Source organism: Pongo abelii, chromosome 14, assembly GCF_028885655.2.
Source record: "Pongo abelii isolate AG06213 chromosome 14, NHGRI_mPonAbe1-v2.0_pri, whole genome shotgun sequence".
NCBI classification, from domain to species: domain Eukaryota; kingdom Metazoa; phylum Chordata; class Mammalia; order Primates; family Hominidae; genus Pongo; species Pongo abelii.
The window spans coordinates 91,156,767-91,172,317 of record NC_071999.2 but is presented as its reverse complement, the minus strand read 5'-3'; positions in this window follow the sequence as shown (position 1 = coordinate 91,172,317).

Sequence of the window (15,551 nt, the reverse complement as noted above, 5' to 3'; positions counted from 1 at the left end):
CAGTGTGGATGGTGATCACCAAGAAGGTGACACCTAGGGTAATCTCCACTGATAGCTGGGCAGTCTACCGAGGCTTAACTTTGTGGTTAACGACTTGGAAAATACAGAATTGGCTAGTTGGCCACCGACCCATTTGGGGCCAAGCCATGTGGCAAGACCTCTGGGAAATGGGTCAAGAAAGATGTTAACTATTTATCATACGTCAGGCCATATGCCTTTGGCCACGTGCCTGGCAATGATGAGGCAGATGCCTTGGCAAAGGTCTGATGGTTAGCGTCAGAACCTACAAGAGATATGGCCTTCTGGCTACACCAGAACCTGGGACATGTGGGGCATAAACTGATGCAACAGGTCAATAAGCACTGGGGTCTGTCCCTGTCCACACAAGATATTTGGAAAGCTTGTCAGAAATTCCCAGCAGGTGCTCAGACATACCCTAAATAGAGAGAGCTGCCCAGTGTTACACAAGTGATGATAAGGCAAGTGCCCTTGACCAGGTGTCAAGTAGACTATATCAGTCTGCAGCTGAAGTCACAAGGGTATACGCATGTGCTAACAGCTGTGGACATGGCGTTGTTCACCTACCCATGCCTGGTGGCCTACCAACAGCACACCATCCAGGCCCTGCCACACTTATGTACCATATATGGTCACCCTTTAGCCATTGAGAGTGATAAGGAAACACATTTCACTGGACAACAGGTACAACAACGGGCAAAATAAATGGATATAAAGTGGGGATTCCATGTGCCATATAGCCTGCAAGCTGCAGGTATGATTGAATGATATAATGGGCTCTTGAAGAATGGGTTATGCTTGCATGTCACACCCTGGTCTTTGTGGGGCTAGAATTCCAGGCTGGACCCGGTGCTCCAAACCTTGAATGAATGGCCACGAAAAGGTGGCCAGGCCTCAGTGGATGCTTTGTTACACTGGGCTATCACCCCCATTCAGTTGCAGATACACACCAAGGATGACATTTTCCAACCATGTATGGAGACTGACGGTAACCTGTTGTTGCCTGCACCAATGCCCCTGAAGATAGAGGAACAAAAAACCTGGCTGTGACCATGGATCCTCCGAGCCCCCCACTGTTGGTGGTTGGCCACTGTAGCTCCCTGGAGGGAGGGCTTACAGTATGGCTTGCATGTCACTCCTTGGATATTCAATACATGGCACCCGCGGTTGACTGTTCATAGGGGAATGACCAGAGAAGAAACCCTCCTCCAGGGGACATAAATACTTTCTGTGTGGCCTGTTATGAGCTCGCCCATGACTTTGGCACAGATACAGGACTCAAAGGAACCATGGGGAGCTGAGAAGGGGTAGTACCATCACTCAGGGCAAAAGCCCTTGGCGGTCGCATTGTTATCCAGGGATGGAAAGTTAGCCTGTATTTTGCCTGAGGAATGTGATCTACCTCTGTTCGTACCTGTGCCTGCTCTGTCATTTAGACTGTAGGTTAACATGCTTCAACTGCATTGTGGACTGGGCCCACACCTATGCTGAGGTGACCCATGTTTCCAACTGTTGGATCTGCACTGCCCCCCTGCCAGCAGCCGCTGCTGCTTGCCTTGGCACATACATTCAGCATCTGCAGAGAGCTGGACATGGCTGGAGACTCTACGATTCCTCAAGTGCTCTTCCAGCTACCTGCCACTCGCCCATTGACTCCCCTCGGACCTCAGTTAGGATCTGACATATATATTTATTTATATATACTGCTCAAAGGAAGTTGTTCTAAATGAAGTAGTTGCTTTAAAGGAAGTAAACATTGAGAAAAATTAGATCCCTTGCTTTATATGAAATTAAGTATATTCTAAGATGTTTAGTGGTTTTTTTTCTACTATGGGAAAAATAGGCCCCCATGCAATATTTTATCAACAATGTCAATTATATACAAACCCCTCAAATATAACAGTGTTGCCAAAAGTGCCTGAGACTCAGATCTTAGCAAGCATTATGGGTGGTTTAGCAGGGAGAATTGGGGCTAAATTACAAGACTTCTACCCCAGGGATTCAAAGGCGTACAGTTTCTATTATTCCTTCATAAAATATATGTGTATTTTAGATATTTTTTCTCTTCATTGAAGCAAAAAGTCACTCAACTATGCAGGTTTATGCAGGTATAATTTACCTTAGAAAAGCCCTGTTCCTTTGAACTGAAACTCAGTTCAGTTTTTTTTACAAGTAATCAGTCTATTTTTCAGCCATGGCTTGAGCTGGTTAGCCAGAAATTCAAAGAAATTTAATGTAAACACATGATTTCTGATGCACTTTTATCTTGGTTTACTAGTTTGTAAAACAGTAGAAGACTGAAGGATTGCAGAGTGCAGAATAACAGGAAAAACCTTTCCAAGACTCACATAAACTGTAAGCTTCCTTAGCCCTCCTCTTTTTTTGCTACTACCCTGCCATGTGATCAGCTTCAATCTGGACGCCAGCTGTTTTGGGCACTGCTGGAGAGGTGATTTGTCATCTCTACAGCCTTATATCTCCCTGTATGCATCTTTACTCCTTCTCTTGGGGGCTTGAAGATGCTTTGGATTAGAAGAAATGGAGCCTAAGGGTTGACTTGACATGTTAGTTTTAGAGTCTGTGTTCCAACTATGTCACATTAAGTCTAAGAGTTCAGGGGTCTAAGCAAAGATTATAACTCAGTGTTAGTTTCTTTTAAGCCTAATTGAAAATTAGAATCACCCAGGGAGATTCTGTGCCCTGGCCTTACTCCTAAATGTTATGAATTAATTGGTTTCAGGTGAGGCCAGACAGGCTTCATTTTCAAAAGCTTCCAGGTGATTCTAATATACTACCCAGGTTTAAAAATGTCCCAATTCTTTTAACAAGACCTTTAGAGCTCTATCAACAAAGCATGGTGTGCTCTAGATAGTAAGGTATCCTTGTAGTTACTATACGTGCCTTGGCTCCTAGAAATCATAAGAAGTTAATGATAAAACTGTAAGATTTTTACTGATTACAAACTGTAATTGTGCTGCCAAAAATATTGTCACATAATGTTAAGTATATATATTATTAGCCTTGATAAGTCTACTGTCCATCTAGGAGTCGCAGGGCACTTCATATTTGCTTCTAGAACTGCCCACGCAGAACCTATCCACCCATATATAATATTTTCCTGTTCCCTTGTGTGTGTATTTTCAGTCAAGATGAATAAAGAGTTTAGTTGTTGCATTATTTTTTATTTTTCTACTTAATATTATTTTATATGGTTAATATGGTCCAATATAGTTTTGAAATTTTTGAAATGATGTTAAACATTTTCCTATTAGATATTTTGCTTCTATAAAATCATTTTTGTTATAAATATGACAGTGATTAAGTCATTTTAAAAATTGGCTGCATCAATAATTTTTTCCTTCTCATATACTCAAAATATATAAGTACCTTACAGGATCATAACATGTATTTCCAAATGGCTTCTTAAAAAATGACTGTCATTATAGTATGTAAATTAGAAGATAGATGGAAATTGATACTTCATTGTTCAGTTGACTGGCCTTTATTAATACACGCTTGTTTATTAGCATGTTTATATTTTTATTTGTAAAGCTACTGGTCATTTGCACTAGTTTAATCATATACTGTCTGCTTCTATATCTCACTAATTAACTTTTGAAATTTTAATGTTACTTAATACACTTGAAAAGTCTCTATTTCCATTATTTTCTCATTTTAACAAAATGTATTACCAAAATTGTTCTCACATATTCTTAATTTTCTCATTTTAACAAAATGTATTACCAAAATTGTTCTCACATATTCTTAATGTATTTTAAATGTCTATGTTTTTTATATAAACATTATGCTTTATACATCAATTATATTTACCCTTTCTTATGTTATTATAGCATTTAGAAAGCCCTTTAAAATACTACAATCAGATGCAGTGCAAATTTTATTGGTATGCAGATGTATTTTATGAATTGTTTTTTTCAATACACGTGGAACCTATTTTGTTGTATAGTTTAAAAAGAAACTGTAGATTGATAGCAAAACCACTTAGTAAATGACCCGTTTTCCTTTTGGTGTTGAGAGACTGCAAATGACTTTTTTTCTACAAAATCATATGGTCTCTGATGTTTTATTGCAACATATTTTTGGATAAATGGATAGTCCCAGACTTAAGGTGGTTTGACTTATGATGATTATTTTTCCAAAATATTAAGATTTTCTTAGAATCCATAGAAAGCTCAATGCAGGCATCCTTTAGAGATTGACTTGATCACCAGTTCTTAATTGCCTTTGTTACCTTCTATGCCAGTCAGAAAAATAGAGTAGATCAACTTCTCTTCTCTAGCCCCATTAGGGTTGAGGGAAAAATTTGGAAGTTTGTGTAGCATAAGATGAAAGTCTTTTGAAATTCTTAACAATAGATTTATATGTTATATTATTCCCAGAGGATGGAGTTTTCCATACTTGTAAGTATGATATAAAAGAAAAGCTTCTGATCATTTGTCATAAGCATAACCATAACACCAATGGTATTAAGTAAATATCCTATGGGTGTGTGTTTGAGTGAGTGATCATGTGTGTTTGATGTCTCCATTAAATTCGAGGAAAGGATAACTTGTTAAAAGAAAAATATGGAAGAGCAAAACCCTAGCAAGGTGTTACACTTCAATATTTCTTTTTTTGTATAGGTCTACTGTATGAGAGAGTGAGAATATAATCCCTGTATTTTCAAAGCAATAAATTTGTCTTTTAATCAGAGAATAATGCAACTTGTTTTTTAATGTTAATAGGCATATGAGATTATGTGAGTAGGTAGGTAGTCTATAAACATAAAAATTGTATCCATGGGAGAGGATGTAATTTTCCCAAATTACACGTCTTTTAAATAACAGACAAAATGAAAATGGAGAAGGCAAGTAAATACTCCAGCTTAAAGCAGTTGTGATAGAGATGGAAAATCAAGAATGAAAATCCACACTGTAGAAACTAATCACCACGAAGCAATACCACATTTAAACAGCAGTGCACTTTGTTGGGTATAATATGCTTAAGTCTCAAAAACGTCTGTCAATAATCATGGCACTAATTCCTGGAAACCCTGTCATTACTGATGAAATGTTAAAGAGTTAGGCCAGGCTCATGGTTCATGGCCGGGCACAGTGGCTCATGTCTGTAATCCCAGCATTTTTAAAGACCAAGGTGTGCATATCACTTAAGGCTAGAAGTTCAAAACCAGCCTGGCCAACATGGCAAAACCCCATCTCTACTAAAAATACAAAAAAAAAGAAAATTAGTGGGGCATGGTGGTGCATGTCTGTAATCCCAGCTACAACAGGAGGCTGAGGAGACTCGACTGAACCAGGGAGGTGGAGGTTGCAGTAAGCTGAGATTGTGCCACTGCACTCCAACCTGGTGACAGAGCACGACTCTGTCAAAAAAAAGAAAAAAAAGTTAAATCTCTTTTTGGATTGAGACACACTCTTCATGGAGAGCCTGTTCTGTCAGTATACAGGCACCTAGAAATACTTTGGAATATGAATTATAAACAACCCAATAGCTAGGTTTTTGGTCAGGTGGCTAGAGTGGCAAAACTGTAATGTCCATTTACTTGTATTTTCAGTTTTAATTGTAACTTAGTTTTATTTTACGAAGACCCAGATGCCTGGGCCAAATAATGCAGTATGCCTGGGTAACGTATGTTTTGAAGACTTGCTTTAAGCCTGACGGAAAAACGCAAGATAAACATCACTCTAAAGATTTGGCAGTAGAAATATTGGAAAGAGGGGTACTGCCATACCATTCCAATGACAGACCAATCATTGATCAAAAAGAAATATTCTTAGATAAGCCCTCATTTTAATATTTCTCCAGCTTTAAAATCATAGAGTTAACTATTCACTTATGTAGCCATATAGTTTACATCAGTTAATCAAACATTTAGCGAACATAAATATGTTTATGAAGCATTAACTGAATGATACAGAGGAATTTATTCCAAAATCCAGTGTTTTTCAAGCAACCAAACATGGGACAGAGCCATTCCATTAAAAAAAGTATACACTGACTCAAGGTAAAATGAGAAATATGAGGAAAATATAATACTTTGATTATTTTTGTAAGCAGATATGTTCAAACTAATGGAAACATTAACAAGGGTTTGATGTTTTTTGTCAATGAAGAAAAATATTGAACCTCTAAACATGGTATTAGTACAACAAAACACATGAATTGGAATAACATTTAAGTTAAATACATGTGAAAGGAAAAATACCTATCCTGCTGAATTCGTTTGGCTCCAACTAAATCACACATTGACTTGTAATCCTCAATATTGGGAAGAGACCTGGTAGGAGGTGTTTGGATCATGGGGCCAGTTTCCCCCTTGTTGTACTCATGATAGTGAGTGAGTTCTCATGAGATCTAGTTGTTTGGAAATTTGTAGGACTTTCTCTCTACTCTCTCTCTCTCTCTCTCTCCTGCTTCGCCATTGTGAAGATGTGCCTGCTTCCCCTTCACTTTCCCCGTAATTATGTTTCCTGAGGCCTCCACAGCCATGCTTCCTGTACAGCCTGCAGAACTGTGAGTCAAATTAAACCTATTCTCTTTATAAATTACCCAGTCTAAGAGTAGTTCTTTATAGTGGTATGAGAAAGGATTAATACAGTAAATTGCTACCAGATAAGTGGTGCATTGCTTTAAAGAAAATGTGGAAGCAGCTTTGCAACTGAGTAATGGGAGTAGTTCGGGGGACTCAGAAAATGAGGATGATGAGGGAAGGTTTGGAACTTCCTAGAAACTTGTTGAATGGTTTTGACCAAAATGTTAATAGTGATATGAACAGAGATGGCCAAGCTGATGAGGTCCCAGATGGACATTACGAATTTATTGGGAACTAGAGTAAACGCCACTCTTGCTATGCTTTAGCAAAGAGACTAACGACATTGTGTCACTGCTCTAAACATCTGTGGAATTTTTTAACTTGAGAGAGATGATTTAGGGTATCTGTTAGAAAAAATGTCTAAACAGCCGAGTGTTCAAGAAGTAAGCTGGCTGCGTCTAACAGCATGTTCTTATATGCATTCACAAAGAGAAGGTCTGAAGTTGGAACTTATATTTAAAAGAGAAATAGAGTCTAAAAGTTTGGAAAACTTGTAGCCTGATCATGTAGTAGAAAAGAAAAGCCCATTTTCTGGGGAGAAATTCAAGCCACCTGCAGAAATTTACATGAGAAAAGAGGGTCCAAATGTTAATTGCCAAGACAATGGGGAAAATGTTTCCAGGGCATTTCAGAGACATTTCCAGCAGCCCCACCCACATAGGCCTGGAGGCCTAAAAGGGAAAATGGTTTCACGCACTAGGCCCAGGGCCTCACTGCTCTGTGCAGCCTTGGGACACAATGCCCTGCTTCCCAGCCACCCCAGCTCCAGCAATGGTGGAAAGGGACCAAGGTACAGATTGGGCCATTGCTTCAGAGGGTGCAAGTCCCAAGTCTTAGTGTCTTCCATGTGGTGTTGGGCCTGAGGGTGCACAGAAGGCAAGAATTGAGGTTTGGGAGCCTCTGCCTAGATTTCAGAGGGTGTATGGAAACAACTGGATGTCCAGGGAGAAGTCTGCTGCAGGAGCAGAGCCCTCATGGAGAACCTCTACTAGGGCAGTGTGGAGGAAAATATGGGATTGAAGACCCAACACAGAGTTCCCACTGGGGCACTGCCTAGTGGAGCTGTGAGAAGAGGGCCACTATCCTTCAGATCCCAGAATGGTAGATCCATCAACAACTTGCACTGTGTGCCAGGACAAGCTGCAGGCACTTAATGCCAGCCTGTGAAAGCAGCCTCAGGTGCTGTACCCTGCAGAGCCACAGGGAAGCAGCTGCCCAAGGCCTTGGGAGCCCACCTTTTTCACCAATGTGGACCTGATATAAGACATAAAGTCAAAGGAGATTATTTTGGAGCTTTAAGATTTAATGACTGCCCTGCTGGGTTTTGTACTTATATAGGGCCTGTACCCCTTTGTTTTGGCTGATTTCTCCCTTTTGCAATGAGAACATTTGCCCAATGCCTTTACGCCCATTGTATCTTGGAAGTAACTAACTTGTTTTTTATTTTACAGGCTCATGGATGGAAGGGACTTGCATTGTCTCAAATGAGATTGGACTTGGGACTTTCGAGTTAATGCTGAAATGAACTAAGACTTGGCAGACTGTCGTGAAGGCATGATTATGTTTTAAAATGTGAGAAGTACATAAGATTTGGGAGGGGCCTGGGGCAGAATGATATTGTTTGGCTCTGTGTTCCCAGCCAAATCACTCATTAAATTATAATCCTCAATGCTGTGGGAGGCCAGAGGTGATTGGATCATGGGGGTGGTTTTCTGCAGTTCTCATGATAGTGAGGTGAGCTCTCATGAGACCCGGTTGTTTGAAAGTCTGTAGCACTTCCTCCTTCCTGCTCTCCTCTCTCTCCTGCCTCACCATTGTGAAGATGTGCCTACTTCCCCTTTTCCTTCTATCATAATTGTAAGTTTCCTGAGGTCTCTCCAGCCATGCTTCCTGTACAGCCTGCAGAACTGTGAGTTAATTAAAGCTCTTTTTTAAAAAAATTACCCACTCTCAGGTAGTTCTTTACAGCAGTGTGAGAACGACTAATATACCTGTAAGTAAAATAAAACAAAAATTAATTCAAATTAAGCAAATAAAAATGAAGATAGTGCAAAGGAGAGGAGCATAGCATTTAAAAGAAAATAAGGCAATAAGTAAAACAGACAAAAGTATGTATAATAAAGCCATCTCCATTTTCCTTAACAAAGGTAATGATTTTAGAGACTACATATATAGCTACCATGTATATCTCTACCATGTATATCTACTATATAACTATCTCTACTATGTATATATAGTAGAATACTATATATACATGTATCTACTATAGATACATGTCTACTATATATATATAATATATGTATTAAATATAGTTCTGTGTCCCTTCTTGGCCATTCTATTGACTTCCTTCATAATTAAAATTCAATGTTACTGTTCCCTGATGTCACAAATCCTGGGATCTGTTATTATACGTCATGTAAAACCTGGAATTAACTAGATTACAGTTATGATATGCACATAATTTATTTTTAATAAGTTAAAACCGATTTGCTATGTTTGATGTTAATGAGTGTTATAGGGAAGAGCTCTAAAGTAACAATTACTAGATTGAAACTAAGAATAATTTTCTGGGCATTGTTCACAATATTGTATCATATGTATCATATGTCTTCTTTAGAAATATGAGAGAAATATCTCTGGTTCTCAACATCAACATTTTTTTTAACTGTTGTTGTGGTGCTATAATGAAACATTTCCTAATTTCATTGCACAGTGATGCAGGGGTGATATAAACCTACATTTGCTTTATTCATTTAATGCAAATAAACTTTCTCTCTTTCTGACCTCATTATATTATGTGGTTTCAATAAACCAGTTTTTGCATTTTTTCTATTGCTCTATGGAACTCAATGTCATGTTAGTATTGGTTGAAAATACTACCCATTACAACAGATAACTAGGAGGGCAGAGGGGGGAGGCATGGTAAACTTAGGATTTCTCCAGTTTTGATTTATTGATCAAAGTGAATAAGCACAGACCTATGGTTTCATTGTGATAAAAGACCAGCATCATATTCTATAATATCATTTTATAATACTTTTGATACATTATCTTGCTTTTATTCCAGTTATTCAAATACTGGCACCCATTGTCCATCAAGCCTGGAACTATATAAAAGAGTCAGTTTGAAATTTACATTAACCAACCTTAACCTTTGTGGCACAAGGGAAAGTGTCCACAGTTTTTCCTTTCCTAAGAAAAATCAGCTAGTTTTAAAACCACAAATATTTTCCAGGAAACACTGCCATTATCACATCATCTTCTTGGCATAACTTCCCTTTCACCACTGAGAATTGCCAGTCTGTGAGTGGGATGTTTATGTGTAGAAGAAATCTACATGGAATAAATGAAATAATAAATATAGCTTCAACTCCCCAAGTTAATTACTCTGAAATATTAGTTCTGATAATATAGGTTCGTAAATTAATAATAAGTAAATAAATAGATGTGAATCCAAAATCAAGCAAGAGGTAGTTTTATCCTGGAGGTAGACTTCCAATTACTGCCATTTGCTACTTTACAGACGTAGCATCTTTGAAAGGTTGGTCAAAGAGGGAAGGAGATTATCAGTTTCTTCTGTGATTTGTTCAAATTTCTCTTTAAAAAGTGACTGTCTCAAATGAGTTGCTGAAAAATAAGAAGCAGCCAATATTAAGATATGTATGTGTCTGTATGTGCACATATGTACACACCCCATACACTCATACACACATGAGTTTGTATGTTGCATACTAATAAACTTAGAACACTACGGAAATTTCTTGGAGGCATTAATTTATGAGAAAAATGACTACACATTCTTTCTTCTCACATGATTACTGGACCATAGTACATTTTCCTATTACTGACTGTGTTGATAGTTTATTGCTGACAATAGCTAGCTACTCTGCTCTGCCAACCCCTGCTGATATTTTAATTGCTTTCTTTTGTTTTTACACACAGTTGAAAGTTTCGCGATAAACAGCAATTAAAATATACAAATATGTTCAGTGGTAATCATCAGCCTTTTCTGCAACAAGCCAAATAATGAGACTTTGACAGTATTTAATGAGTTTATATTCCATTAAATTTAAATTACAATAGAAACATGTTTTCAGTGCTAGATTATAGCAAATGCAAAATTCAGAAGCAACTAATCTTAGTTGTCTATGCATCAAGAGTAGACCATTATTATTGACATTATGAACATCTGCAGCATAAGGTGACAAAAGCTAAACTTTCTCAGGGTCATGTGAATTGGACATTTTACAGTGATTAGGTTTAAATACTCAATGTGTTGAAAATTGTTTCAGCTATTTGATATTTTGCTGACAAATAAATGTCTGTTACTTATTTCTAAATGTATACTTGATTTTTATTTAATAATAATTGTAGACTAATGAAAGGCATTATAAAATGTCTTTACTTTGTTAGGGAGAGAGTAAAGGGCCAATGTCAAAGTGTGAAGTTTTATATGTATAAATCTAATTTATGTACATCTCATTTATATATATATATATCTCATACATATGTCATATATATGTATATATATGATAAGATAATTTTTGGCAAAGCACTCCTCTGTGAAATCCATGGTTTTTAATCATCTTTATGTCATATTATCTCCTGGACAATCCCCATTTCTTTTCTCTGTCTGATCAGACTCAGTCCCGTGTCTGAGGGCAAACTAAGACTCATTTGTTCTGTCAAAATTATAAGGAGTACACTTCAAAACATGAAATGTTTCCTTCTTTTCCATTCCTTAACTACTTCTTATAAATTGTGTATATGTTTAAGATGCTTTATTATTGCCAACCTCTCAATTAAATGAGCTATTGTTATTTACTATGCACAAGGTTTATTTTGTGACCCCTATAGAAATAGACATTCTTGTCAGTGATTGAATACAAAATTCTCTATCTTTTCGTAGAAATTGTGCAATGTCTCTTTCATGGTGTTCATGCAAGAAATGTGTATTGGTTTGATATTTTTTGGACAGATGATTGATGAATTTTGTAATATGAATCAACTGCCATAAGCAGGAAGGGAAGGATGGATCATTCCTTAAATTCAGAATGTCAGGTGTACTTACCCAGTCAATATATATCTAGCCTTATTAGTAGGCCTTTTAAGCTAAAACCATATAATTTAGGGATTTTATAGTACCACTTCTCTAAGCATCAAACTAAATGAACAATTACTGAAAGCTATTTTAAAAGAACTGAAAAAGACATGTTATAAAAATACATATCTAAAGATCTTTGTAAATATGCTTCCTTATTCAAATTATTATTAAAATCTATTTTAAATTTAAAGTCAATTTAATGTTAAATTTAATTAAAATATTATTAAAATTACTATAAGCTCCTATCTACCCATCATCATTGCCAGTTATGTTGTTTCTTCATGCTTCTTTTTCAAAAATTAAGACAAAAGTTTTTGATGTTTTACTTATTAAAAATTTTTTTGAAAGAATAGTTTTTCCTCACTGCCAATGGTATTGAATACCTCTTTTCCTTTTGAAATTCACATCAGTTTTTTTGGTGTGTGTAAAGAAGATCTCATGAGTCTTTTTCATGAGCCTGGCATTGTCATGAGTGCTTCGTAAGTATTAAAGCAGCTAAGCCTAATCTCAACTTCATGAAATACTTAACTAATATTATCCTCAGTTTAGGGATGAGGAAACTCACACAAAGAAATTGAGTAACTTATACAAGACCGCATTCTAAGAGATGGTGGAGTTAAAATTGGAACCCAGACAACTTGACCCCAAAGGCTGCCTCATAATTCCTACCATGCCTTTCCCATTCTCCTTTTACTTTGCTGGCCCTATTGTTTCACTGCTCAAAAGCCATAACATTTCCATTTCTATTATAAATGGCAAGCTTATCTCACAATGTAAACATTCACTTCTAGAGGAATTTACTCATGAGTGGCTCTAACTCAGCATCTCCTACTCTCCTCTGTCACTCAAAATGCTTGTTGAAAAGTTCCACTTGTGCCTTAAAGTGTTGTCAATTTGAATTCAAACTGTTCTGTGGCAGTTTAAAGAAGGGACAAAGAAGACAAAGTCTGCTTTATCATAATTCCGACAATTCTATTGCTGCTTGTCCAATGATTAAGGCTAATGATATGTCTCCCAAAGCCTCTGGCTAATAGCATTCTAACAATCACTGTCAATTTTTCTTCCCTTTTTCTATACGTTCTCTTTCTGTTATTGTTCACTATCAGCTCTACTCATCAGCTCATATCAAGTTTGTTTTTTGTTTTGTTTTGTTTTTAATTTTGTTAGCTGCTTTCCTACAGGAAAGATTCTCAGTATCTAGTTTTTCCACCATACTTTCTCTTCTACAATTCCTGTCTTAGACAATTTGTGTTGCTATAAAGGAATACCTGAGTCTGGGTAATTTGTAGGAAAAAGTATCTCATGTTTTTGCAGGCTGTACAAGATGCATGATGTCCACATGTGGTTTTGATGAGGGCCTCACACTGCTTCCACTCATGGCAGAAGGCATAAGGGAGCCAGCATATGCAGAAACCCTATGGGCAAGAGAGCTAGCAAAAGAGAGAGGCAGGAGGTTCCATGCTTTTTTAAACAACCAGCTCTCCAGGGTATTAATAGAGTAAGGACCCACTCACTACAGCAAGGACTGTACCAAGACGTTCATGAGGAATTTGCCTCCATGGACAAAACACCTCCCGTTAGGCTCCACATCCAACATTGGGGATAAAATTTCAACATGTTTTGGGAGACAAAAATCCACACTATAGCATGTCCTTACTTCATTAATTTTAAAAAATATTGCTTGTCAGTAATGCAGCAGTATTACTCTTCTTGAAATATTTTAAGGCCATTTATTCTCTAGACAATCCTGTATGAATTGTTCTAACAAAAGTCCTCCATATGTGCCAAATTATTCCTCAATTATTGCTGTGCAACATCTTCCTTTAAACCCACATGGGTTATTGGGCCACCCTTGTCCAGATATTCCATATTCACTCTACTCTTTACTTTTGGTCGCATACATATTTTTTTCCTTCTGGAAAAGTAGCTCTTATTTTTTCCAATTATTAACATTTTTTTTCAACCAACATTTGTATTAAGCCCTAGCATCTACATAAAACCTCCGTTGCTACCCTAGTAGACAGTTGTCTCTTCTCTAAGCTCTTAGGTCACGTTGCATCTGTCTACTTATTTGTTTCTTACCATGCAATAGTGTTTTGTGGTTTCTGTTTATTCCTATTTTAAGTCCTACCACAAGCACTATATCTTATTATTTGTGCATATGCAAAATCATTTATTTGCATCACCATTCTGTAACACAGAGCCTAGAATATATTAGGTATTCACATATGAGGTTGCTGATACACACAAAGTATTTCAGCAAAACCAGTTTGAAAATTTAAATAACAATAAGTACATTAATTAAAAAGCTTAGAAATAGATCTAATTAATGTACTTTAAACAGACAACTAATTTATCAGATTAAAAATGTTACATATTTTGAAGGTGATTTATCAAAAAGCTGATTTTAAAATGTGATTGTTTTGCAAAATTATTTTGTTATCCCCAATTTTTTACTCATAACTAATTAACCATGAATATATATTTCAAAGTGTGGTGAGTGAATCAACTGAAATAGGAAGATAAAAAGTTTTGCAAAGCATAAACTCAGGAGAAAAATAGCCAATATATTAATCAAGGTTATTTAAATGTCATCGAGAGTAGGAGACTTTTTAATGTTTATACTTTTTACTTTCAGAATTTGTTAGTACTTCAAGTTTATTTAAAATACTTTTGGTTTGATTGTTTAATGGGGTAAACAATCGCTATTTTATGGGCTATATTTTTAGTGCTTTTAAATGAAATATATTCAAAAACCAAATGAAATACCTAATAAAATTTCAACTTTAATGAAATTCAAACAGCTAGCAATGTATTTTATTCTACCAATTGCCTTGTGTGTTTTTTAGGATGATGCCATAAAAGAAACATGTTTCTTGTATTCAGAATATCAGAATTTGAGTTCTTGCTATTCACTTTATCTGTAAATTTTTATATATCATTTAATCAATCTGAACCTCAATATTATAATTTATACTATTAAAATTTGATTATTGGCATTTCTGGGTTATGGGTAGAAATAACATAATTAACATAAAAACACATTATGCAACTCTTGGAAAGTAGTGAACCACAAGTATTGATTGAATCTGGATGTTTGGAAGCATTAAAGCAAAAAAGTTAACTGTACATTTAGATTATTCTTCTATATATTCTAACCCAATTATAAAAGAGAGTATACTTATAATTAAGAATGATATGCTATGGTAGATATTACAACTGATAATGCAGAAACACCAAGAATAAAATGAGCTACTATAAACACTTGTATTCCAATACATTTGCTAACCTAAAATAAATGGATAAATTCCTAGAAACATAAAACCTCTCAAGACTGAATCATGAGGAAATAGAAAATCTGAACAGACCAATAATGAATGAGTAGAGATTGAATTGGTAATCAAAAAATTCTCAAGAAAATAAGCCAAGGACCTGATGCCTTCAATGGTGAATTCCAACAAACCTTTAAAGAATTAATACCAATCCTTCTCAAACTCTTGCAATAAATCGGAGAAAAGGGAACACTTGAAAACTCATTTTATGTGGCCAGCATTACCCTGATACCAAAGCCAAACAAGGACATTACAAGAAAAAATGACTGGTTAATATTACCTGATGAACTTGGATGTAAAAATTCTTAACAAACTACTAGCTAACCAAATTCAACAGCACGTTAAAAGAATCATACACATGATCAGGTGGGATTTATTCCAAGAACACAAAGGGAGTTCAACATATGCAAATCAGTAAATGTGATACACCACATTAAAAGAATGAAAAGTAAAAATGATACAGTCATCTCAATGGGCGCAGAAA